General features: G+C 37.9%; 1 long non-coding RNA gene across 1 annotated transcript; it reads left to right on the top strand.

Moving 5' to 3' along the window:
- Window positions 1-1,721: 1,721 nt before the first annotated feature.
- On the top strand, window positions 1,722-21,816 carry LOC124234766 (uncharacterized). Its single transcript, XR_006887397.1, has 3 exons — window positions 1,722-1,776; window positions 16,783-16,889; window positions 21,626-21,816. It is a non-coding gene; the product is annotated as an uncharacterized LOC124234766 (long non-coding RNA).
- Window positions 21,817-26,991: the final 5,175 nt, after the last annotated feature.

Genomic DNA, 26,991 nt, shown 5'->3' on the forward strand with positions numbered 1-26,991 from the left:
GACTGAATATTTGACCATGGGCCACCAAGTTACCATGTGACTGGAGCTGTTCATCATGAACTGGGTGTCATGTGACCAAGTAAGTCATAATGTTGGGAGTGCACTGAAGTACTCCATCTTGAAATTAAAGTGATATACACATGATATGGCAAGAGCACACCCTGAAGATACAAATAACTTTAGATCAAGACATGGCCTAAAGCCCACGGTCCTTATTTCTGCTGCACTGACTTTTCTCTCCCAATCCAAACTTGTGGCCTCATGGAGAACTTTCTTCAATTAGTCTACAAAACATGGAAAGATGAACTCCTGATCTATGATGGTTCTGCATGATGTGCAGGTACCAAATGTAGAGAACTTCAGTCATACAGCCCTTCCCTGGGACATCTCTAGATGACCATGGAGAAGGTATATTCTCCCAGTGGGCAGAATGTTAAGCATTGCACCTGGTTGTTCACTTTGTTTGGAAAGAGAAGTGGCCAGAAGCTCAATTGTGTATATATTATTCATGGGCTGTGGCCATGCTTTGACTTTAGTATCAGGAATTTGAAAAGAACATGATTGGAAAATTGGTGACAATGAAATTTTGGAAAAGCTAGGTGGATAGACCTCTCTCAGTGGGAAAATAACATGAAAATATTTGTGTCCCAAGTGAATGTTCACCAAAGATTGGCTTCAGCAGAGGAGAATTTAAATCATCGAGTGGATAGGATGACATATTCTGTGGATACTAATCAGCCTCTGTCCCTAGCCACCCCAGTCATAACCAAATGGGATCATAAACAAGATGGCTATGGTTTCAGGGATTGAATTTGTGCATGTCTTAGTAAGACTGGCTTTTGCTCAGCAACACTGAATGCCCAGTCTGCCAGCAGCTGACAGCGACACTTATTCTGCCATATGATACCATTCCATAGGTTATTCAGCCAGATAGTTACTTGGTGGCATGTTGATTACAATGGGACCCTTCTATTTTGGAAGTTCTTACTGGAATAGACAGTTAACCTTAGTGCATTTTAACTTGCCCCCATGCAGTGTTACTAGCCAAACTACCATCTAGGGCTTAAAAAAATGCCATATCCACTGTCACGGTATTCCACTCAACATTGATTCAGATTAAGGACACATATTACAGCAAAATACATGTGGCAATGAGCTCGTGTTCACGGAATTCACTCTCTTACCATGTTACCCATTATTCTGAAGGAGATGGCTTGATAGAAGTGTGGAAGGAATTTTTGAAGACTTGGTTACTAAACCAGGTAGGTGGCAATATGTTGCACCGTCATGGCAAGTTTCCCCAAGAAGCTATATATGCTATGAATCAGAGTCACATATTTAGTACTGTTTCTTTGATAGCCAGATATAGTGGGGTTTTTTTTCTGTTTTGTAATGAAAGTGCCTAACTTAAGCTTTGCTTGCTGAGGCAATCATTTCAAAGAGGCATGCACTTCAAAGATAACTGTCTCAAATAAACACATTGCCAGCCACATGACCAGATAAAGAGCCAGGCCACCTCCCCCACTGAGGTTACTTTGTTTTAGAAATCTTGGTTAACTTTAATAAGTGACCATTTAAGTCACTTTTTTTCCCCTCATGCTTTAAATTCCTGCTGTTATGTTTTAAATTCATCAATAAGGAGTGAGCTCATGAAACTCTAGTCCCCTACCTTTGACCCCTAATAAAAACAGAATCCCAGTCCTGTGCACTCTCTCTTTCTCTCTACCTGTGACCTTGCTGTGTGGCCCCAGGTGTGCTATGTCATTTCCAGGTCTTGTAAGTAATAAACTGTTATTTTTTGAAAATTTCCTCATGATTATTGCTGAAGGGCATCTTGCAATCATAATGAGAACCACAAAGGCCATTCCAACCACAAAATTGCTTGTTGATAGGCTAATACTAGCACAAAACATCAGGAATCAAGGGTGGAAATGAGAGGACCACAACTTCCTATTTCTCTGAGTTCCCCTTAGCAACAGTTTTGATTCCTCTTCCCATGACTTTATGCTCTGCTGACATAGAGGTCTTAGTTCCGGAGGAAGGAATGCTTCCACCAGGAAAGAAAACAGGGATTCTACTAAACTTGAAGTTAAGACTGCTACTTGCCTACATTGGGTTCCTCATGCCTCTGAATCAACAGACAAGGAAGAGATTTATTGTGCTGCCTGGGGCGACTGATTCTCCACTCAAACAACCTATAGCTGAGCAGTAGGTAAAGCACCAAAACCAGAATTATTCAGCAATATTGTAATATGGGAAAAAAAAATCTCAGTATAAAACTGTGCTCAATCTCAAATACAGCATGGGCAAGTGAGAATTTATAGCCAAATAGCTTGGTAGGGTCACCATTTAGAAAATTACTAATGGGAAACATGAAAGATAAGGGGATATGTGGGTACATCAATCTAACAGAACTCTTGCTGAAGACAGGCCAGGTAGTTCAGGCATTTCCTGCTGTATTATGGGGGATTAGAAAGCCAACTAGATATCAAGGGCAATCATACAAGTACAATGAGTGACTCTTGCCAAACTGACTTAACATAGTTCTTGCTAAGGATTTACAAGAAATGCGCAAAATTGGCCTAGGAGGGGATTCAGGAGCCTGACTAAAGTTTTGTCAAGCAAAGAATCAGTGTCAGTCCCCTCATTTGTTTAAGAAAATAAGGGGGCCGGCCAAAGGCACAGTGGTTAAGTTTGCATGTTCCACTTCTTGGCAGCCAGGGGTTCGTTGGTTTGGATCCTGGGTGTGGACATGGCACTGCTTGGCAAAAGCCATGCTGTGGTAGGCATCCCACGTATAAAGTAGAGGAAGATTGACATGGATGTTAGCTCAGGGCCAGTCTTCCTCAGCAAAAAGAGGAGGATTGGCAGTAGTTATCTCAGGGCTAATCTTCCTCAAAAAAAAAAAAAAAAGAAGAAGAGACTCTTCTTTCCTTTGAATAATATAAGTCCATTTCTCCTTCAGTCATCCTTTGTTCATTAAGGACCAATTGATTCACCTGTTGAGACCAGGTAGCCGAGTGTTATGTACTGCATAGTGCTAGACATCAGGCATTTAATGATAAGGAGTTTCTATGAAAGAAAAAAGAAAAAAAATAATGTTACAAACTCAGCTTTATTTCAGGGAGCAACCAATCAAGAAGATTTCTAGTTCTTGGACTCAAAATGTCTTTAGATGATGACACAAGGAGAGCAGTGGAAATTCAATGAATTTCCTGATTTGCAGTTTGAATGTCTGTGGCAATGGCATCAAGGATTCTGGTGAACTTTCTGAGTGGCCCACAAAACAGCTGAGAAGGAGGTTACTAATACACCATCTGTTTTGGTTGTTTCCTTGTCATTCACATCAAGTTATCCAGCTTCAACCTGCAGGACTCGTTGTAGGTCAGGAAAAGGGATGATTTAGTTTCAGTGATTCAACGTCAGAAGGGATAAAATTGAAAATGTTTTAGCCAGATACTGGAGGATCTTGATGAATTCAGAATTTTTTAAAGACCAGCAAAGCATGTAGTGAGGAGCCCCCAAGGTACACCGTAATTTTCTGTTGAAACATAATTTTTTCTCTCAAGTCTCCACCATTGCTGTCAAAGAGAATCAAGTGAGAGTAATTTGTTTGCAAAATAAGTCCAGTGTCATTAAACTTCACCTGATTGTTTACACAAGTGCGGCAAGATTAGTGATATACCCCATAAAGTTTTTGAGTTTTCTTTGCTGGAACTTTACATAAAGAATCTCAGACTGGACTTTTAAGAGCGTCTCAGGGCTAGGAAGTCAAGCCAAGATCTTGCAATTTTGTGTGCAATACTATGGATTTGGGAGAATTCTTTTGTTCTCAAGGCCCCCAAAATATTCTGAGGTTCCTGGGCCTGCCAAGAAGTTACCTTTCTTAGTGTCTAGTAAAGTCTTAGTATCTAGTAAGACAGTTATAGGCCAAGTTTTCTAAGAAAGTCTTTAAAGTCAACCTTAGTTCCTTAAAGCTGTCTGGTCATAATTGATTAGATGTGTATCATTCTCTAATACGACATTCTAATTAGAGCCTTGGTTGTATAACTAATGTTTCTCGTTGTGTTCTGTTACAGGGATAATACATTTTTACTTAACTTATGCAAATAACAATGTTTCCATAAAGTAAGAAGATTCAATATGAATTTTCAAATTCTGGAGGAATTATGCAGGGCGACAAATTAGTCATTTCATCTTAGATCATAAAGGTATACTTTAAAAATTGCTGTGTTATTTAAGATGTAGTTTAAGATAAAAAGGTTTCCTTAATTCTGAAAAACTAATAAAAAACAGCAGTGTTTCAAAGAGAAAGTCATAAAAATTATAATCATCCTCATCAGTTTATTCAGTCCCATAGATTTAATTCTTGTTTTGCTTGCTTTGGGGTTAGCAGTTTTACGAAACCATGAGGTTCTTCACTACTTCTGGAAACTCTTACTTAGTCCAGAGGCAAGTTCTCTGAGTTCCTCAAGTGATGGCATTATGGATCTCTCATCTCCTTGCTAATTTTAAGCACTTTCAGACAGACAATAATCAAAGTCTAAAAATTAGTATCTGTGAATGACAAATGACTAAAACTGCCATGGTTAAAGTGTGATGAGGGTTCATTTTATAAGGGAGATTAGTTATTTTGTGGCTTATAACATTTTAATATAATAGTGGGACAATGAGGATATTGACAAATTTCTATGAACTTCATATAATTTATATAATACCTATATTAGTGACATATATCCACACACATATATAGTGACATATATATCCTACAAAGGTTTATCATCACTTTTTATTTAACAATTCTCCTATATAACTTAACATGCTAAATAAAGCTAATTATTTTAAAATTTATTTTTTACAAGGTGAAAGACAAATTCTTTCAGCTCTTCCAGGGATTCTCCAGGAAATCTAAATGTTAATTTGGGTTCAAAAAAACTTCATACAAAATTTGATTTGGGGAAGTTTCCAAAAATGTAAAAATGATCATTATGAAGCAATACTTAGTTATTCATTTAACCAAAGTGGAAATTAGAACATTTCAAAGGCAAATATAGAAAATTACATAAATCCATGTACGACATAATGACCTTTTGGTCAACAACAAATCACATATATGATGATGGCCCCATAAAATTCTAATGGAGCTGAAAAATTGCTATCATCTAGTGATGATGTAGCTGTCATAGCACAATGCATTACTTATGTCTTTCTGGTGGTGCTGGTGTAAACAAACCTACTACACTGCCAGTCACATAAAAGCATAGCACACACAATTATGTACAGCACATAATAATTAATAATGATAATAAACTACTATGTTACTGGTTTATGTATTTACTATACTATACTTGTTATTGTTATTACAGAGTTACTCTTTCTACTTATTAAAGAAAATTTTACTGTAAATAGTATACTATGTTACTCCAGGAGCAGCCTCATATATCTCATGTTTAAAACATCTCTTGATTGCATCATTTTTTCTTATGCTTGATTTAACCTCATGTTGTTTTGTTCATCATAGACCCTAAGCATACAAAATTCACTGCTAACGTTGCCAATAAGAGGCCAAATTGAGTGACTGACTTGGAAATAAAATTAAGAGTGATTAAGAAGGGCTGGCCTGGTGGCATGTTGTTTAAGTTTGCACATTCCACTTTGGCAGCCCAGGGTTTGCCAGTTTGGATCCCAAGTGCGGACCTGAACACCACTTATCAGGCCATGCTGTGGTGGGCATTCCACATATAAAATAGACGAAGATGGGCACAGATGTTAGCTCAGGGCCAGTCTTCCTCAAAAAAATTGATTAAGGATTATGAAGGTGGAAAATAAGTGATTGTTATTGCTCTTCAATCAGGAATGTCCCATTCCACCAAAGCTACAATCTTAAAGAACAAGAACAAAGTGATAGAGGCTGTTTAAGTATCTGCTTCATTGAAGGCAACAAGACTAACAAAAATTTGAGAAGGGCTTGTATCAGACATAGAAAAACTTCTAGTGACCTGGATTGAAGACTAGACACAGAAATGTATCCTGTTCTGCACCATGACCATGACCCCAAAGCAAAAAATGTGTTTGCAATGCTGAAAGGGAAGGCTAGATGCGACTACTATCATGAATTTACTGCTAGCTCTGAGTGATTTAACTGACTCAAGAATCATCATACATTAAATAATGTGAAAGTGAGTGGTGAGTCTGTGAGTGCTGATGTGAAGGCAGCTGAAAAATTTTTGGAAACTCTAGATATACTTATTGTGGGGGGAAATTACTTGCAATAGCAAATATTCAATATGGATGAAACCTCCCTATTCTGGAAATAGATGTCTGAAATGACTTTCATTTATAAGGAGGTCAAGTTTCAAGGCTTTTAAGGAATGATAACAATCTTGCTTGTGGGCAATGTTGCAGGTTTTGTGACCTGGCACAGTGAGAATCCCAGGGACTTCAAGCATGTCAATAAGCACACACTGCCAGTATACTACAGGAGCAATAAGACATCATGGATTATTCAGCTCCTCTTCCAAGATGCCCTCCTGAATAGCCATGCCGGCAAAATGGAGAAGTACTGTTTGGATAATAATGTATCCTTGAAGATTGTGCTTATTATTGACAATGCTCATGGAAATCCTTGTTTTATTGATGATCTTCATCCGAATATCAAAGCAGTGTTTCTCTCTCCAAACACCATCTCTTTGATCCACCTGATGGATCAAGGAGTTATATCAGTTTTTAATCCTACTACCTAAGGAGGACCTTCGCCCTCACTATTGCTGCAACTGAGGAAGACACTGATGCAATTCAGAAAGAACTACAACATCTATGACTGCATCAAGAACCTTTCTTGGGTTTGGGGTAATGAATGTATGGATTGACTGAGAGTATGAATGGCATGTGGAAGAAGATGCTCAAGAGGTTTTTCCATGACTTCATATGATTTTCTGAGAACGAGGAGGTTGTAAAAATCAACAAGGCTGTGGTTGAAATGTCAAACAACTTTAACCAGCATGTGGATGAGGATAACTTTGAGGACCTCTTAAAGGTAGTTCCTGAGGAATTAACTATTAAAGAGTTGTTGGAACTGGAGCAGAAACACGTAGCTATAGAAGAGGCAAGCAAAAAGGAAACTGCAGGAGAAGAAAAATAAGAACCCCCCAAAAATTCACAGTAAAGGGTTTAGCAGAAGCTTTTGCAGACCTCAACAAGCCCTTAGAAAGTTTGAAAACATGGACCACAATGCCGGAAAATCTTCATTAATAGAGAGGAATGTTTATGGTGCATTATATGCTTAAAAGCAAATCTATGATAAAAAAAAAAGAGAAACAAACCCAAAAAAAAAAAAAAAACAAAGCTGCCATGGGCCTATCTCTAAAAAAATTGACACCTCCTAAATAAGAGCCTCAGGCAAGTCATTCAGAAGGTATTCCAGAAGAAGGCATTGTTATCACAGGAGAGGACAGCTTCATGCATGTTATTGCCCCTGAAGACCTTTCAGCCGTACAAGATGTGGAGGTGGAAGACAGTGACATTGATGATCCTTAACCTGTGTGGGCCTAGGCTAATGTGTGTGTTTGTATCTTAGTTTTTAACAAAAAATTTGAAAAGTAAAAAAGAATTAAAAATAGAAGAAGCTTATAGGATAAGGGTATAAAGAAATAAAATATTTTTGTACAGCTGTAAAATGTGATTGTGTTTTAAGCTGTTATTACAAAAGAGTCAAAAAGTTAAAAAATTACAAAGAAGTGCCAGCAAGCTAAGGTTAATTTATTATTAAAAAAAGAATAATTTTTTTATAAATTTAGTGCAGCCTAAGTGTTCAGTGTTTATAAAATCGACAGCAACGTAGAGTAATGTCCTAGGCCTTCACATTCACTCACCTCTCAGTCACTGAGTTACCCAGAGCAACTTCCAATCCTGCAAGCTCCATTCATATTAAGTGCCCTATAAAGGTGTACCATTATTCTATCTTTTATATCACATCTTTACTGTATCTTATCTATATTTTGATATGTCTAGATACAAAAATACTTGCCATTGTGTTACAATTGCCTACTCTATTTAGTATACTAACATGCTGTACAGGTTTGTAGCCTAGGAGTGATAGACTATACCATATAGCCTAGGTGTGTGGTATGCTATACTATCTAGGTTTGTGTAAATCCACTCTATGATGTTCACATACAAAATAATCATCTGATTCATTTCTGAAAACATATCACCATCATTGAGCGACACATGACCACAGTTTTAAAAACTACCTGTTTTGATACTGAACCTGAAATGAGTTCGCCCACCCATTGCACAGCAAGCCAGTCTCTGACACCAGGTGTAGTGGAAGAAAGTAGGAATTTTATTTTTGCACAGTGCTGAGCAAGGAGAGAGGGCAGCTAATGCTGAAATCCTAAACTCCCAGAAAAGCTAAAAGGCGGGGTTTTTATTTGGGGTTTTACGTAGGGGAGTGGGAGCATATGGCCTTGTTGGTCGCAGCTTTCCCACCAGCCTGTCTTTGGCCTTGAGACACTTGCAGAGAGGAGGGAGCCCATGAACTTGCTGGTCAGCAGCTTTCCCACTAGCCTGTAAATCTTTGCAGGGAGGAGATGATCCAGGTGGTTGTCCTTGACGGTGTCTGTCTCCATGGAGGATAGTGGATTCTGGAGCCAGGAAGCCAGAGAGTAAGCAGGGAATGAGTATTTTGGTTTTAACCCCAAATATGCTGGGTTTAATGTGGGGAAACCGATATCAGGGTTGGTATCAGTTTTAATATTGAGAAGAGTTAGTTTTCTAAAGTAATCAAAGAACTGATAAAGACAGAATGAAGAAGAGGAAAGTATTTTGAGACACAAAACCTTGGTATTCTAGGCAGAATTATTAAAAGGTAAAGAAAATCTTTTACAATTTCATATTAATAGCAAATTAATAATCTAAGAAAACTTTGTTGCTTTAGTAGAGAGAGGAATTAATTCTGGCTTTGCACTCATACTATTCATTTTAAGGCTAATTTTTAAAAATTGTAAATAAATTTATCCAGTAATTTCCAGCTTTGACCACACATGATAACATTCCTTTTCCAAAATTTCTTTCCCATCAAACTACAATACTTTTCCTTTTAACATTCGTTCAACATTTGTCTTACTCTTTCTTTTTCATTCTTGAGTAAGTAGTCATTCCACAGTAGGAGAAAATTACTTTTTTACTTTGCAAAACCAAATCTTTCATATCTTTTCTTATCAAAAATGCATCTTACTTTCCTTGTATACATAGGTTTATTTTTTTCTTTACGCTTGTTAGTCATAATCATTTTACTTATATATATTGATTAGAGTTTTAACAATTAATCACCTTTCTTGTACAGAGAAAACTAGGAATTAAGCAATTGTTAGCTGTTGGCCACATACTATCATTCTTTAGCAAATTTATAACTAAATCATTTCATAATTTTCTAAAGGTATGTGGTTTTTAACAATTAATGTTTCAATATTTTATATTATTTGGAGATGATCTAGATATTCAATAAATATCCTTTATTTATCTTAATTTAGTATGGCTTTAACGTTTTGAGTTTCAAAAAAAAATTTGTGAGATTATTATTTTTTTTTAAGATTTTATTTTTTTCCTTTTTTTCCCCAAAGCCCCCCAGTACATAGTTGTATGTTCTTAGTTGTGGGTCCTTCTAGTTGTGGCATGTGGGAGCAGTGCCATGTCTGCGCCCAGGATTCGAACCCACGAAACACTGGGCTGCCTGCAGCGGAGCATGTGAACTTAACCAATCAGCCACGGGGCCAGCCCCTGTGAGATTATTTTTAAGGAGGCATATTATAAAACATAATCATTGTTGAAAAGAATATTTATAAACTTTTATCCCACCAGTATCGATTCAATTAATTTGTTTTTAATAAATATTTTTTAATTGATCATGATAATCTCAAATCTAGCAATCATCCAAAGTTGTTTTTCTTGTTGAAAATTAGGCAAGTATCGAAATAATACAGAAGCAAAGAAAACAAAAAGTTAAACAATTGATTCTTCTGTATTTATTTCTTTTAAATTAATTGCTAAACTTAACATGCATTAAGGAACTTATTTTTAATATACAATTTTTCTCTTGATTGGATTTATAGTTTTAAGCATCTAGTAGAGATAGCATTAGTGTTTGAGTACTAAATCCAAGTAGAAAAATATTGTGTTACTATATTTAATGCTGACAACTCTGAGGATGTGCCTGTTTTTATTTTACCAACAATTGTAAAAACTAGTTTTGCTTACCAAAGACATCCTCAGTAAAGGGGAATTTATCATCTAGTGGTCGGAAAGACCACATATTAATAACATGTATGCATGCGGTATACATAAGGGCCCATACATACTTAAGAGACAGATGCAAATAACAATTTTAAAGCTTTCATTCTAAAATTTTAGCTCTGATTCAATAAAATATAGTAATACAGTCTCACTGGTTTAGCTCCACTTTATATTTTCATCTGAATTATGTCTTTGGCAAATGAGGCAAATTAAGGATGCCTGTTTAGCAATGTTTGTGGAGGAGACTTTTAATATTTTCTTTTGAACTGACATGTAATCTGTTGGAGGCTGTGGAGCAGAGGTGATGTGAAGGAGAGGTTTTAGAGAAGCTTTTGGAGAAAATCTAAGGTTTCCCAAAGAGGATTTTGAAATTCTGAGTGATCCTTAGTAAAATCATGTCAACAAGTAAGGAAGTAGACAGAGTGGGCAGAGCATAAACTCAGCAAGGATTCAAGAAGAAGATTTTCAGTCTGCTGAGTAGCTACAATGTTCTTAACTAATGGTAACTTTATACTTATGAACAGAGAATCCTGGGGCTCTAACACAGTTTTGCTTCTTTAGAACTGTCACCCAACTTATAACAAACAGAGAAACCTAGCACTCTAACCCAGCCTCTCTTTGTCTGGGATTCTAACTTACCTTCTAGAGTATACTCAAAATCCTATGAATGAAAATCTGGCCCTACTAGCCTCAAAGCACATTTGTCTAGAGCAATGCTTTGGGAGTGGGACTCACCAATAGATCCCCAATCCATCATTCAGGAGTGGACTTCAAGCCACAAACTTAGGGTCCTGGTGAGGAGGCTGGGGCTCCAATGTTGACTCTGATCTACCTTATTTTCAGAAAATAACTTATCAAGAAAAACCAAAGTTTAAAAGATGTAAAAAAAAATCCCACTTTATTTAGTACTATTGTAGTAGGGAAAAGGATACCTCAGTATTTGTTTCTCTTATTCCAAAATTCATGGGTCCATGAACCAAGGGACAGAAATGAGAGTGACAATATTTTTGCTTCCTTTTCCCTTTACTTAAAGCTCTGCTAACAAAGAGGTCTTATTTCCAGAGGAAGGAGTACTTCCACCAGGAGACAAAACAATGATTCACCTGAATAGAAATTCATTGTGCCACCTGACCTCATTGGGCTGCTTATGCACTTGAGGCAACATCCAAGGAAGAGATTTTGGGTACTGGGTAAGCTAATCGATTCTGAATACTATCAGAGAAAATCCATAGCTGGACAATAGTTAGAGTGGTAAAAACTGATATAGTCAGGACTATTGTAATAGGTGAAAGAGTCCTCGGTATTCAACAGGGTCAATTCTGAATTGGGCAAGTGAGAATTTGTAGCCAAGGAACCTTAGGGGTGTCAGTGAATGGAAAATTACTATGAGAAAACATGAAGTGTTGTGGATTTTGGCTAAATGGAGCTAAGAGGATTCATGATGAAAATAGGGCAGGCTTACCAGACATCACCTGGTGAATTGCGAAGGATGAGAAACCTGATTAGATATTGAGTGTGATTAGGCATGAAGGATGAGGGACTTAACTGACTTAATAGGGTTCTTGCTGAAGAGTTTAGAAGTAATTGCACAGATGGTCTTATGAGAAGGTTCAGGAGACTGACTAAAGTTTGGTTAAGCAAAGAATTTTTGTTAGTCCCCCTATTATTCCAAGGAGTACGGGGTTATTCTTCTTTCCTTAGAATATATAAGTCCATTTCTTGTTTGCTCACCTTTTGTTCATTAAGTACCTGCTGAATCATATGTTGAGACCACGTAGTAGAGGGTATGCTTTATCATGCTAGCCATCATGCATTTAATGAGGTGGAATATCTATGAAAACAAGATAAAAATAGATCAAGGTAAAAACCTAGTTTTTGATTCCAGAGAGCAGCCACTCAAAAAGATTTTTTTTTCTTTTGAGGAAGATTAGCCTTGAGCTAACGTCTGTGCTCATCTTCCTCTTCTTTTATATGTGATGCCTGCCACAGCATGACGTGATGAGCGGTGCGTAGGTCCGCACCCGGGATTCGAAACTATGCAAACTTAACTGCTGTGCCACTGGGCTGGCCTCCACAGAGATTTCTTGATGTTGGGCTCTAAGTGTCTTCAGATGGTGGAGTGAGGACTGTAGTCACAATCCAATGAATTTCCTGTTTTGAAATTTGAATGTTCTGATAACTTCAGGTTTTATGGTGAACTTACTGAGTGGTGAACATACTTCTTTACAAAGTAACAGGCATAAAATGATCTGTTTGGTAATTTTCTTGAGTTTTATGTCAAGTCATGCAGCTTCAATTTGCAGGGATTTGGGAAACGGGACCTTTTAATTCTCAATGATTCCAAGTCAGAAGAGAGAAAAAAATGGAAATTTTAATTTGGAGATTTGTAGGCAGATATTGGAGCACAACTGGAAAACTAAAGCTTTGGCATGGACTTGCAAATGTTCAAGACAGAACCCAAAATGGTACATTATGGTTTTGCATTGAACCATAATTTTTCTCTCTATAGTCACCACTATTCAATCAGAGATAATCAAAGTAAGATCAATTTTCTTGCAACATGAGTCTAGTTTTATTAAAGTTGTCATGATTATTTACATAACTGCAACAAGAATAGTGATTAACCACATAGGTAACTTGAGTTTGTTTTGCTGGAACTTTTCATAAGTGCTCTGATTTTAGTTTTCAAAGCTTTTGAGGCTAGGAACCCAAGAGAAGGACTCACCACCAGATTTTGCTGGAATGCACGTGGAATTGAGGTAAAAAAGACTCCATTTAGAATTTGATTTGCGAAGTTATAAGAAATGTCAAAAGGTTTGGATATTTGACTAAAAAGGATCACCCGTCACTGTGAAACTAAATTTAGTTATCCATTTAGCCAATGAAAAGATTTCAAAGGCAAATAGGGAAACCTACATAGTTGTAAAAAAAAATCTAGCTCCTTTAATATTGAGAATTTTTAAACTAATCAATGACCTAGTGAAGGTGACATGAAGCACAGAAAATTATTTTTACACACAAAATCTTCATTTCTCAGGCAGAATAGTTAATAGGAAAGGAAAACTTTACAATTTCTTATTCAGAGCAGACCAATAGTGTAAGAAAACTTTACTTTTGTAGCAGAGATGGAGAACCAAATTCTAGTTTTGCATCAGTGTTTTATAAATTCTAAGGCTAATATTTTAAAAATATTATAAATAAATCCATCCTCATTTTAATAAACTTTGAACTCACAAGATTCTTTTTTGATGACTACTGCTCACAATTCTTATATAATTGTTTTTCTTATTTTCACTCAGTTTTTGTTTTTCTCATTCTGAAATACCAGTCATTTTATGTTAGGAGAAAATTACTCCTTTTCCTTTAAAGAAAACACATCCTTAATATCTATCCTTATCAAAAATATGCCTTACTTTCTCTGCATTAGAGGTTGTCTTCTTTACCCTTATTATTCCTGGCAGTCTTCCTTAGATATATGATAAGATTTTTTACCAGTAGTCTCCTATCTTTTACAATAATAACTAGGAAGTAAGCAATTTTTAACTGCCTGACAGCGACTATCATTCTGTAGTAATTTATGAGTACACTATTCTATAATTTTCTTGAGGCCTAAGACTTTTTCATAGTACAATTTGTCATATTTAAAAACAGACTGAAGTATATTTAGCTTCTCTATACCAAATATAAACAAGAAGCAAAAATTAGATAAACTTATGTTAAGCAATTAATGTTTCAATATTTTACTTTATTTTAAAATGAACTTTGTATTCAATAATTATTCATTCTTTATCTTAACTTAGTATAGGTTTAAGATTGCAAGTTACCAAAAAGTTTTACTAAACTATTTTTCTGAGACATATTATAATATAGTTATAATAAACTTTATAAAACAATAAATATTATTAAATGTAATTATTAAAAAGTTTATTTATACATGGTATAAATGGACTTGATTTGAACATAAGACAAGAAATTATAAAACTTCTAGAAGAAAATATAGTGGGTAAGATCCATGACATCAGTCTTGGCAATAAAATTTTTAATGACACCAAAGCAAAGGGAACAAAAACAAAAATAACAGTGGCTCTACATAAAAATAAAAGCTTCTGCACAACAAATGAAACCATAAACACAACGAAAAGACAGTGTAACAAATGTGAGAAAATATTTGGAAATCATACATTTGGTAAGGGATTGATATCTAAAATTTATGAAGAACTCATAACACAGTAGCAAAAAAACTCAGGCAATCTGATTATAACAGTGAGAAGAACTCAGTAGATTAGAGTTCAGTAGAAGAACTCAGTAGAATTGAAGAAATCATACAAATAACCAAAAGGAATAGAAAAAGGTGTTCAACATCACAAATCATCAGGGAAATGCAAATTAAAGCCATAATATCACTTCACACATGTTAGAATAGCTCTCATCAAAAAGACAAGAGAGAACATGTTTTGGTGAGAATGAGAGAAAAAGGAACCATGTATATATGATGGAATATTATTTAGCCAGAAGAAGAAGGAAACTCTGCCATTAGCAATAACAGGAATGAAACTTGAGGGCATTTTTCTAAGTGAAATATGTCAGAAAGAGAAACACAAATACTGTATTATCTCACTTATGTGTGACATTTAAAAAAACAAACATAGAAACAAGGGAAAGGTTGGTGTTCCTAGAGGCAGTGGGTAGGAGGTGGGGTAAATGGGTAAAGTTGATCAAAAGTGCAAATTTCCCGTTGTAAAATAATTAATTCTGGGGATATAATGCACAGCATAGTGACTATAGTTAAAAATACTGTATTTTATAGTGAAAGTTGCAACAAGGGTAAATCAGAAAAGTTCTCATCATAAGATAAACTTTGTAATTGTGTGAGATGATGAATGTTAACTGAATTTATTGTGCTAATCATTTCAAAATATGTACATATATCACACTATTTGTACACCTTAAACTAGTACAATCTTACATGTCAGTTATGCCTAAAAACTGTCATAAAACATGCCAGTGGAAAACTATAAAAATATATATATATTATAAAACAAAATTATTGAAATTTCATTTATAAATTTTATCCCACTAACACATTTAACTCACTTATGCTTATCAATTATGTTTATACTGATTATGAAAATTTCACAAGCTAAATAAATCTCTCCATCATTCTAAGTTATATTTCCTTTTGAAAATTAGGTAAGTGTTAAAAATCTTGGAAGCAAAGAATCCAAAATTTAAATATGTTTCTTCCTTTTTAAAAATTTTTCAACCATATTTGATATGCATCTAGCAATAATTTTTATTGTAAATTTTGCTATTAGATTTTGTAATCTTAAAAATCTAGTAGAAATAACGTAAGTTTGTGTGACTACTAAATCTGGGTGAAAAAATTGTATGTCTGCATTATGTTTAATGCTGACAACTCTAAACATGTTCTTGTTTTTATTTTATCAAGAATTTTTAAAACTAGCTTTATTTAACAAAGATCATCCCAGATATTGTAACCTTAAAAACATTAGATTAGTTTCCATATTTATGAGATTTTTAGGAATACTCAATTAATAAAAGCACTCATTTATCTCTGAGAAAGCTTGAATATAACTTCTTAAGGGAGTTTATAAATTAATCTTTTAATATTATATAGAGGGAGAAAAAGTCACATACAAATTACATGCATGCATGCACACATATATACATACAGTATGTGCATACACACAAAAACATTCAGACCAATGCAAACAGACATCTTAGAGCTATAATTCTAAAAGTTTTGTTTTGAGCCAGCAAAACATAGTAATACCATGTCACTGGTTTATCTCCACTTTATATTTTAACCTGAATTAAGAGCAAATGGGAGAAGTTAAAATTGTGTGTTTACCAATATTTGTGGAGGAGACATATAGATTTATTTTGTCCTGATATGTAATCTGATGGAGTCTGTGGAGTATATTTTAGGCTAGTGACTGAGGAGATATCTATCAACTGTTGAAGGTCTCTAAAATCTGAGAGGAAAAATATGTAGTTCTGTTTCTTAAGAGGCTTCTTTCTTTTTTATGCCTGAGATGGTGCATTTTAGGGTCCCATAGTCCCTTGAGTCCTTGATGGAGGGGAGAGGGCCTAAAGTTTGAGTGACTGTAGAGAGTTGAGGGACTGAAGGGGACAGGGAAATGTCTGGCAGAGTGGACAGAGGCATGGAGGAGGTAGGGGTTTGAGTGGAAGTGGAACATATCAAAGGATTTGAGGGAAGATCCAAAGCAGTAAAAGGAGGAAGAAAGAATAAAGACAATGGGAAGAGAGAGGTTTAAGGAGTCTCTTTGGGAAGACCTTAAATTTCCCAAAGAGGCCATAGAAATTCCAAATTATCATTAGGAAAATCATGCCAACAAGAAAGAAAGCAGACATATTTGGCAGAACACATTTCAGCAGGAGTTTGAGAAGGGAATTTTTCGTCCACTGAGAAGCTCATGTGTTCATAAACAATTTTTATACTTTTAGTTTCTTTGCAACCTTGGGAACTTCTGGGTGAAATATGAAACTGCTCCCATACACAGACGTCAAGGAGAGATTGAAGAAAGAGGCAGAGCACTCCAGATTGTTGAGTGGTAAGTTTAATAAGCAAAGGAATACATGAGGCTTGTTTTGGGTGGCTGCAAGATGAGAAGGTCTCTATAGCTGTCTGCCAGAATCTTAAAAGTTTTTATAGAGGCCTTAACTTGGTTCAGCCATGTATTATATGCCATCCGGATGGTCTCAACAACACTGTATGCTCTCAGGGTTGTGTCCTTAGAAGAGCTCCCATTGTGGTAATGGTAGATAGAGTATACATTCCAAGTATAGAAGAGGTGGTAAGTAACCTATGATTGCCCAGGATCAGCTCATGGGTCAACCAACAGTCTTGTCCTCTTGATTACCTCCTCCAACACTTATGAATGTAGAAACTGTGACTCTTAACCAAGATTCTGCTTCACTGGCACTCTAACTTAGCAAGTGTTCATCTAGGACAATAACCCAGGTTCATATAAACAGGGAAATAAGCACTCTAACCTAGTCGCTCATTGCCTGGGACTACTACCTACCTTCTACATTATACTCAAAACTTTAGGGCTCAAAATAGTTCCCTACCAGCTACAAGGGATGTTTGACTGGATATATGGTATGGGAGATGTACTCACCAATGGATACCCAGTCAGTCAATAAGAAGAAAAGGGCTGCAAATGTTTCTGGGTATGGACTCTGGATTCCAATGATCCTATCCTAGTCGCAACACCATATTTATCAAAGATAAACCAGAGCTGGACATAGACAAAGCAGGAAAAACAGGTTTTATTCAGGAATATTTCAATACTGAGGAAAAGTGACCTTAGTATAGATCTAGTCTCTATCCGAATACAGCACATGGGCAATTGGGAATTTACAGGCGAGGTGCCTGGTGGTGTTTAGTAGATGGAAAGTTACTATGAGGAAAAATTAAGGGTAAGGAGGATACACTAAACTGTCTAAACTGACTTAATTGGATTCTTGCTGAAGACAGGCTTGGTTGATCAGACATCACCTGGTGGATAGTGGAGGCTGAGAAACCTAATTGGATATTGAGAGTGATCAGACATGGGAGGAGAGACTCTTGATACACTGTCTTAGAAGGGTTCTTGTTAAGGGTTTTACAAAAAAGTTCACAGATTGTCCTTGAAGAAAGCTCAAGAGCATGACTAATGTTTGGTGAACCAAAGAATCTTTGTCACACTATCAAAGGCAAACTGAACAACTACTACAGTAAAGAATAAAATGTCTGGAATAGGGCATATCCCTTAGGGTGTTTTTTAGCATTATCATGCCCTTTGATCAAGGTCAATTGAAAACTTCAACAACCCAATCGAAGTAATACAAGTAATAAACAAGACCCTTCAGGAATGAAGGTTTGGGTGCCCCAACCAGGTAAAGAAACTCAACCAGATGAGGTTGCTGCTGAGGCAAAGGAAATAGAGAATGGGTACTAGAATAGTGTAGATATAATACCAGCTTTGACCTTGTGACCAGTTACAGAAAGGAGGAGGGCAATTGTCATGAGTATTTCCTTCTTCTTTTGTTATGAATATGTTTGTGTGTATACATACGTATATTAAGCAATGCTTTGTTTTCTATTTTCTCTTATTCCTTTATCATTTAACATGGATGTGTTGACAATATCATATATTTGTGTCATTAAGTTTACATCATATATTTGTTAGGAACATAAAGAAGAAGAGTAAACCTCACTTAAGGACTTTCTTTTTTCTTCTGGGAAAGGAGCTTGTTTTTAGCTGTACACAGCATAGATATATCATGTTAGGCAAGATTATAATCTCATTATTGTCTTTATTTGGAGATTAAGATCATTTAACATGATGTAGATAGATGCCAAGGTGACAAGGGGTGGACTTGTGACGGTTCACTTTATTTGTCAACTGGACTCAACTAAGGGAATTTCAAGTAGCTTTGTAAACATTTTTTGGGAGTGTACCTTACAGGCCACTGGAAGAGATTAGCATTTGATTCAATAGACTGAGTAAAGAGATTTTCCATCACCAACGTGGGCAGGGATTGTCCAGTCAGAGGACCAGAATAGAACAAAAAATTGAAAGAAGAGTAAATCCCTATCTCTCCTCTTGAGCTGGATGTCTATCTTTTCCTATCTTAAGGCAACAGTTCCTGGACACACTCTGTGGTTATTATTCCAATTCTAAAATGCATAATTGGAACAGAGATACTTAGCAGCTCACAGAATCCCTTCATTGGTCCCTTGACCTGCAGAGTGAGAGGTATTGTGGTGGGAAGGGCAAAATGTAAGTCATTAGAACACCTACCTATAAACAGAGTAATTTAAAAGGAACACCTCATTCCTGGAGGGATTGCAGAAATTCATGTCACCATCAAGGACTCGAAAGATGCAGGGTGATGATTCCCACAACAACTCATTTATCTGTTCTATTTGGCTTGTGCAGAAAACAGCTAGATTTTGGAGAATGACAGTGGATTATCTGAAGCTTAACCTAGTGGTGACTCTAACTGCAGCTGCTGTACCTTATGTAGTTTCATTGCTTGAGCAAATTTATACATCTCTTGGCATCCAGTTTGCAGCTATTGATCTAGAAAATGCCTCTTCTCACTACCTGTCAACGGTGCCCACAATAAGCATTTTCTCTCTGATGAGAAGGCCAGCAATACACCTTTTCTGTTCTATCTCTGGGTTATATCAACTACCAAGATCTATGTTACAATTTTAGTTTTCAGGGATCTTGATTTCTTTCCCTTCTACAAGATATCACACTCATCCATTACATTGATGATATTGTTCTGATTGAACCTATTGAGCAAGAATAGCAACTGCTCTATACTCTTTCACAAGATGTTTGTACAGCAGAGGATGGGGACTCAATTCAGCTAAAATTCAGATGTCTCCTGCCTCAGTGAAATTCTAGGGGCCAGAGTTACAGGGCTTTTTAAGATATCCTTTTTAAAGTGAAGGGTAAATTGTTGCATCTGTCCCCTCCTACACCCAAGAAAGAGACAGAATGCCTGGTGGAACTCTTTGGATTTTAAAGGCAAAATATTTCTCATTTGGGGCTGTTACTCTGGCCTATTTATCTAGTAATCCAAAAAGATGATAGCTTTTAATGGGGCCAAGAAGAAGAGAAGCCTCTGTAACATTTTCAGGAGGCTGTGTAAACGGTTCTGTCACCTGGGCCATGTATTCCAAGACACAGTGGTTCTTGAAGTTTAATCCCTATAGTTGAATGACAGTGCAGGTGTTGAGGATTTTGGAGATGGATATCAATATCTTTCAAAGATAACTCCTCTCCTTTTGAGAAACAGCTCTAGGCCTGCTACTAGGTTTATAGAATGAATGCTTGACAATAGGCCACCCAGTTATCATGTGATCTGAGCTTCCATTATGAACTGTGTTATCTGACCCACATCATAAAATTTGGCATACACAGCAAATCTCCATCAAGTGGATGTGATTTATATGTGATTAAGTTAAGTCAGGACATGCAGGCAAAGTAAGCTACATGAAGTAGTGGCACAAATTCCCATGGTTCCTACTTCTTTTACACTGCCTTGTCTCTTTCAGACTATGCCTATCTTATAATGGGGAATTTTTACTATCAGTTTACAGAGGAAAAAAAGATACAGGCCTAGTTACAGATGATTCTGCATGGTATGCAGGAAGCACCCAATAGTGGACAGCTGCACTACAGCCCAACACTGGGACATTCCTGAAGGATAGTGGTAAATGGAAATCCACCTGGTATGCAGAATTTCAGGCAGTACAGCTAATTGGTTGTTTAAATGGCCAGATTTTGATTTCATACTGATTTATGAGCTATGGCCAATGGCATGTATTGATGGTAAGGACTTGAATAGAACATGATTGGAAAATTGGTGACAATAACATTTGGGGAAGACTTATGTGGAGAGTCATCCCCCAATGGGTAAAACAAACAAACAAACAAAAAAGAGGATATTTGTGTTCCATGTGAATGCTCACCAAAGAGTGATCTCAGCAGAGCAGGATTTCAATAGTCAAGTGTATAGGAGGACATGTTTGTTGATACCAGTGAGTCTCTTTCTCTAGCCAACTCTGTCACTACCCAATATGCTCATGACAAAGTAGCCATAGTGGCAAGGATGAAGGCATGCATGGGCTCAGAATCATGAGTCTCCACTCACCCATTCCCTGTGCCCAATCTGTCAGCTGCAGACAACAATGCTGAGTCCCTGTTAATGCATTATTTCTAAACTATTCTGGTAGCTCCCTGATAACAGGTTGATGACATTTGACCACTTACATCATGGAAGAGCCAGTGTTTTGTCCATAGTGAAATAGACATCTACTTTGGATAAGGCTTTGCCTTCCCTGAATGCAATGCTTTTACCAAATTGACATCTGTGGACTTATGAGTGCCTTATCCACTGCCATGGTATCCTACACAGAATTGTTTGGGATTAAGAAATTCACTTCGTAGCAAAAGATGTGTGGCAATGGGCCCATGCTCATGGAATTCACTGGTTTCATTGCTACCCAAATCCTGAAACTGCTGGCTTGATAGAATGGCGGAAGGGCCTTTGGAAGACTCAGTTACAGTGCCAGCTATGTAAGTGCAATATAGTGCAAGCCTAGGGGCAAGATTCACTAGAACACTGTTAAAGCTGTGAATCAGTGACTAATATATGCTGCTGTTTTTCTAACAGCCTATATACACGGGTTCGGGAATCAAAGAGTGGAAATCTGAATGACCCCACATACTGTTACTGCTAATTACCTAATAGCTACTTTTTCTTCCTGTTCTTGTGACTTTAGGCTGGAGTAACCTACAGGTCTTATTACCAGAAGAAAGAATGCCCGCACCAGGAGATGAAGCAATCATTTCCCTGAATGGCAAGTTAAGACTGCCAAATGGCCACTTTTAGGTCCTCATGCCTCTGAATCAACAGATGAGGAAAAGCGTACTTTGCTGCATGCGGTTTTTGATTGTGACAAAATGTCAAATAAAAAACATAGCAAGACATGAGTTAAAGTAGACAAATTTTCTTTTCAGTACTATTGCTATTGATGAAAGACACCTTAGTAGAGAACTAGGATCAATTATGAATATTGCATCGGCTAGTGGAATTTATAGCCAAGGAGCATAGTGGAGTTCAGTGGATAGAAAATTACTGAGAGAAAACATCAAGCGTAAAGGTATTTGGGCTAAATAGACTTAGCATTCTTGCTTGAAATAGGCTGGGCTGATCAGACATTCTCTGGTAGATGGTAGAGGATGATAAGTCCAATTAGATATCAAGAGTTGTCAGATATGGACAATAAGAGACACTTGCTAAACTAGCTTAGTTGGGTTCTTGCTAAGGATTTTACAAGGAAGTACACAGGTGGGCCTAGGAGAAGGTTTAGAAGTCTGACTATTGTTTGGATGAGCATAGAACCTCTGTCAGTCCCCCTCTCTTGTTCAAAGGAAAAACGAGACATTCTTGTTTTCTTAGAATATGTCCATTTCTTGTTTGGTTGCCTTTTATTCATTAATGGCCAACTGAATCATGTGTTGAGACTTGGAAGAAGAGAGTATGCTGTTTGGTGCTATCCATCAACCATTTATTGAGGGGGAGCTTTTATGAAAAGAAAAGAAAAGCAAAGAATAAAAGTAAAAAACCCAGTTTCTGATGTTAGGTTGAAAGGGGCTTACGATGAATAACTAAAGATGCTTCTCTCACTACTATCACTCCGGAAATTCCAAGGATTTAGAAGCTTTGTGCTGTGAACCTTGGAAGAAAACAAAATATATATTTCTGAATATATCATAACACTGTGTAAACCTTTTCCCACCATATTTGTGGGTGTGGGACATCATGAGTATTTATATTCGAATACAATTTGAGATAGGGGATCCATTGCGCATCTATGGGGTAGAGGTTCCCCAAGTGTAAAAGCACATTTTAGGCATACATTCATTTACTCACTGAATAATACTTTCCTGGGGCATATGCTGGGGCACAGGAATGTGACAGATATAATCCCTGACCTACTATACTCCCAGTGGGTCCCATATGTGGGTTCCCAGGGGAAGCACAGATATTTAACCAAGCCTGAAGGGATGGGAGGGCTCCCCAGAGCACATGACACTTCAGAACTTCTTTGTAAAGGAAAAGGTGAGGATTCCTCACAAAGAGGATTAGGAATGGGTATTCTAGACAAGTGTGAGAAAAACCATGGTGGGGCAGAAAGGGCATGGCTGGATTTGGAGTCTGCAAGTAATTTGATATTTCTGGAGCCTGAAAGGCCAGATCAGGAGCAGAGACCCAAGGGGGAGCTAGAGCCAGATTGTGGAAGACCTTGAAGGCCAAGCTAAAGGGCAAGGACTATATCCTGGGATTCTATGGAGCCATAGGAGGACTGAGAGCTGGAGAGGAGCAGGGTCAGCTCAGGAAATACAAAGACCACCTTGGGACTGTCTGATGAGTAGACTGGAGGGGAAGAGAGACTGGATGCCAAGAATCTAGATAGAGTGTGGAGTGAGGATCCAGGGAGGAAGGGAGGAGGCCTGTGCTGGGGCCAAGCTGGGACAGAGAGAAGGGGCTGGAGCAGAGAGTTGGGAACAGGAGGAACAGGGCTGAGGAGGGTAAGGAGGAGAATAGTGTTGGCAGATGGTGGGGCCACCCTTGAGATGGAGAACCAAGGGAAGTAGCTGAGTTCATTGGAAACACGGAGAGAGGGATAGGCCCAGGGGGCATGCAGAAGGCCAATGGCTGCAGAGGGTTGAAGCTCAAGAGAGATATCAGTGACAGGGAACAGTTAGTCGCTGAAGCAGTCTTGGGAGTGGATAAGATGTCTCAGAAGAAATAAACTGGGTCCTAGAGAGAAAACAGTTTCCCTAATGTCTGCATCAGGGAACTGGGTAGATAGTGGGGCAAACACAAGGTGGATAATGTGAGATCTGAGTATAGCTTGCTGGGGAAGGATGGTGAGTTCAATTTGAGTCACCCAGGAGGCTGTTGGATATACAGGACTGAGGCTTGGGAGAGGGACATTGGCTGAAGACAGACCCTAAGAACCATTCTGTCCTAGGTGAGAGGTGAAACTGTCAGGTGTATGCAGTCAGTGTGGAGGATATGATTTAGAATAGTGCCCTGGGAACACCCTTAATTTTAAAGACATTGGTGGAGGAAACAAAGGCCCATTCATGAAGGATGCTGGGAAGCACATCCATAAAAGTATGAAAGAAGCCAGAAATATATGGCACTAGAGAAGCTGGGAGAAGAGTGAGTTTCAAAAAGCAGGGAGAATTCATCTGTGTCAAATATTGCTGAAAGATTGAATAAGATGAGGATGGAGGGATGACCCCTGGATTGTTCAACATGAAGTCGCTGGAGATCCAAAAAGACCATGACTGTATGGTGCAAGCAATGAGTGGATCTCCTTGGAGAAGTGTTGCTGTGAAGAATGGTAGAGGGGCCAACCCGCTGGCGCAGCAGTTAAGTGTGAGTGTTGCGCTTTGGCAGCTTGGGGTTTGCCTGTTCGGATCCCGGGTGTGGACATGGCATGGCTTGGCAAGCCATGCTGTGGTAGGCATCCCACATGTAGAGTAGAGGAAGATGGGCCCGGATGTTAGGTCAGGGACAGTGTTCCTCAGCAAAACGAGGAGAATTGGCAGCAGATGTTAGCTCAGGGCTAACCTTCCTCAAAAAAAAAAAAAAAAAAGAATGGTAGAGAAACAGGGCAGTAACTGAAAGGGCATGGGACTGGTTTTGACTAAAGACTGTGGTCCTAGCACCACCCAGCAGAGGAATAGACATGCAGGGCATCTCAAAAATATTTGTTGAGTGAATTAACAAATGAACGAATGAATAAGACAGAGAAATAGAATGAGAGAGGTGTAAAGATAGAGAGAGAAGACAAAGAAGAAGAAGTTGTGGCTAATATTTCTTCACATCTGAGAATAAAAGATTATGTCACCTCAGTCAGCTTTGAAAATTACTTCTTTATAAAAGACAAACTAGGGGTCAGCCTGGTGGTGTAGTGGTTAAGTTTGCACTCTCTGCTTTGGTGGTCCGGGTTTCGCCAGTTCGGATCCTGGGTCCAGACCTACACACTGCTCATCAAGCCAGGCTGTGCCAGCATCCTACATACAAAATAGAGGAATATTGGTACAGATGTTAGCTCACTGACAATCTTCCTCAAGCAAAAAGAGGAAGATTGGCAAGAGATGTTAGCTCAGGGCCAATCTTCCTCACCAAACCAAACCAAACAAAAATGTAATAAGAGCAATTTTGCTAATGTCTACACTTAACCTGATATTTCCAGCCATCTTTGTGCCTTGTTTGATGACTCCAAGAGAAAGCAGTGTTTAGACATTTAAGTTCCTCTCATCCCTATTTTTTTTTAAAGACTTTATTTTTTCCTTTTTCTCCCCAAAGCCCCCCGGTACATAGTTGTATATTCTTTGTTGTGGGTCCGTCTAGTTGTGGCATGTGGGACACTGCCTCAGTGTGGTTTGATGAGCAGTGCCATGTCCGCGCCCAGGATTCAAACCAAAGAAACACTGGGCCGCCTGCAGCGGAGCGCGCAAACTTAACCACTCGGTCACGGGGCCAGCCCCTCAACCGTACTTTTTAGATGAGCAAACTTAGGTCAGGACAAGAGAGTGGTCCAATGGCCCCCAGTGAGTCATGGGATGAGCTGAGGTTTCAATCCAGGTCTGTATGATTACAAAAGCTATCATTTTCCTTTTAAACCTGTAGGAACATCAGTATGTTCATCTATTCACATGTGTACTTATTCAGTTAGTTTATTTGTTCATTTAGTTATTTGGATAATAATTAAGAATATAGGCCCTGGAGCCAGGCTGCCTGGGTTCAAATCCTAGTTCTGCCACTTACCAGCTGTGTGACTTTAGGCAAATGACTTCATCTAGTCATGCCTCAGTTTCCACATCTGTGCTGGTCTCCATGTTCTAGGCCCTCACACCATGTGTCAGGGTGGCTGAGTTCTGCCTAGGGAATGGGCTTCATATTGAGCTTATGATCATGCCCAAGAGTAAGGCATGAGGCTTGGGGACTTGAGAGCTCTGGGGGCTGCCTGGGGGAGGTGGTAAAGGCTGCTCAGAGCTTTTGTTGAAAGCAAGATATGTGTGGCTGCAAGCCAGTCTCTTCCTTCTTTGAGCCTCCAGCTACAAAAAGAATGGATTGGCCTTATACAGAAGCCACAAGCTAGAAGTTTGTGTGTCAAAAGAACTGTAGTAGTGCTCATTCCCCATTAGCTGCAGCTCCAGTCAACCGCTAACCTGCTTTCTGTCTCTGTGGATTTGCCTATTCTGGACATTTCATATAAACAGAATCATACAATCTGTGGTCTTTTGTGGCTGACTACTTTCACTTAACATGATGTTTTCACAGTTTGTCCACATTACAGCATGTATGAGTCCTTCCTTCCTTTTTATGGCTAAATAATGTTTCACAGTATGGATACATCACGTTTTATGTATCTATCCATCAGGTGATGGACATCAACTTAATGGGTACATATGAGGTTTCTTTTGGGGGGCAATGAAATGTTCTGGAATTAGATTGTGGTGATGGTTGCAAAACACTGTATGTGTAGTGAAATTCACTGAATTGTAAACTTTAAAATTATTCAAATGGTGAATTTTATGTTACACGAATTTTAATTCAAAAAAGATAAAGGCAGAAAGAGAGAGAGCCAGGGAGAAGGAGAGAGATATCTACATTAGGCCCATAGTTGCTTTGTTTTTGTTTTCATGGCCAATATTTTAAAATTAGAAAATGTCCCACTACATATCTGAATTTCCTGCTTCTCTTGAAAAGTTAGAGTATTTGGCAATACTAGACCCACATTTAAGCAAAGCAGCTCCCCACTGAAGCCAAAGGGTAAATATTATTACATGTAAATTATGCCTCAATAAGCCAGATCTCCCAAAAATCCACAGAAAGGGAGGGGTTGAGTTAGGTGGTGTCTAAGAGCAAATGAAAAACTGGCATTTTGTGATTCTGAATTCAGAGAGGAAAAGAGACCCAAGATCCCAAGAAAAAGTGAAGTAAGAAAAAAGAAGAGTGGAGTGGGAGGATCCTCTTTTCTGTCTCTTTTTTTGTCTCTTTGCACTCTTTTTGCCTCTGACCACCTTTCTCTTGGTTGTCTCTCAATCTCCTTCCCTCTGA

This window comes from Equus quagga, chromosome 2 (assembly GCF_021613505.1).
Source record: "Equus quagga isolate Etosha38 chromosome 2, UCLA_HA_Equagga_1.0, whole genome shotgun sequence".
Lineage (NCBI taxonomy): Eukaryota > Metazoa > Chordata > Mammalia > Perissodactyla > Equidae > Equus > Equus quagga.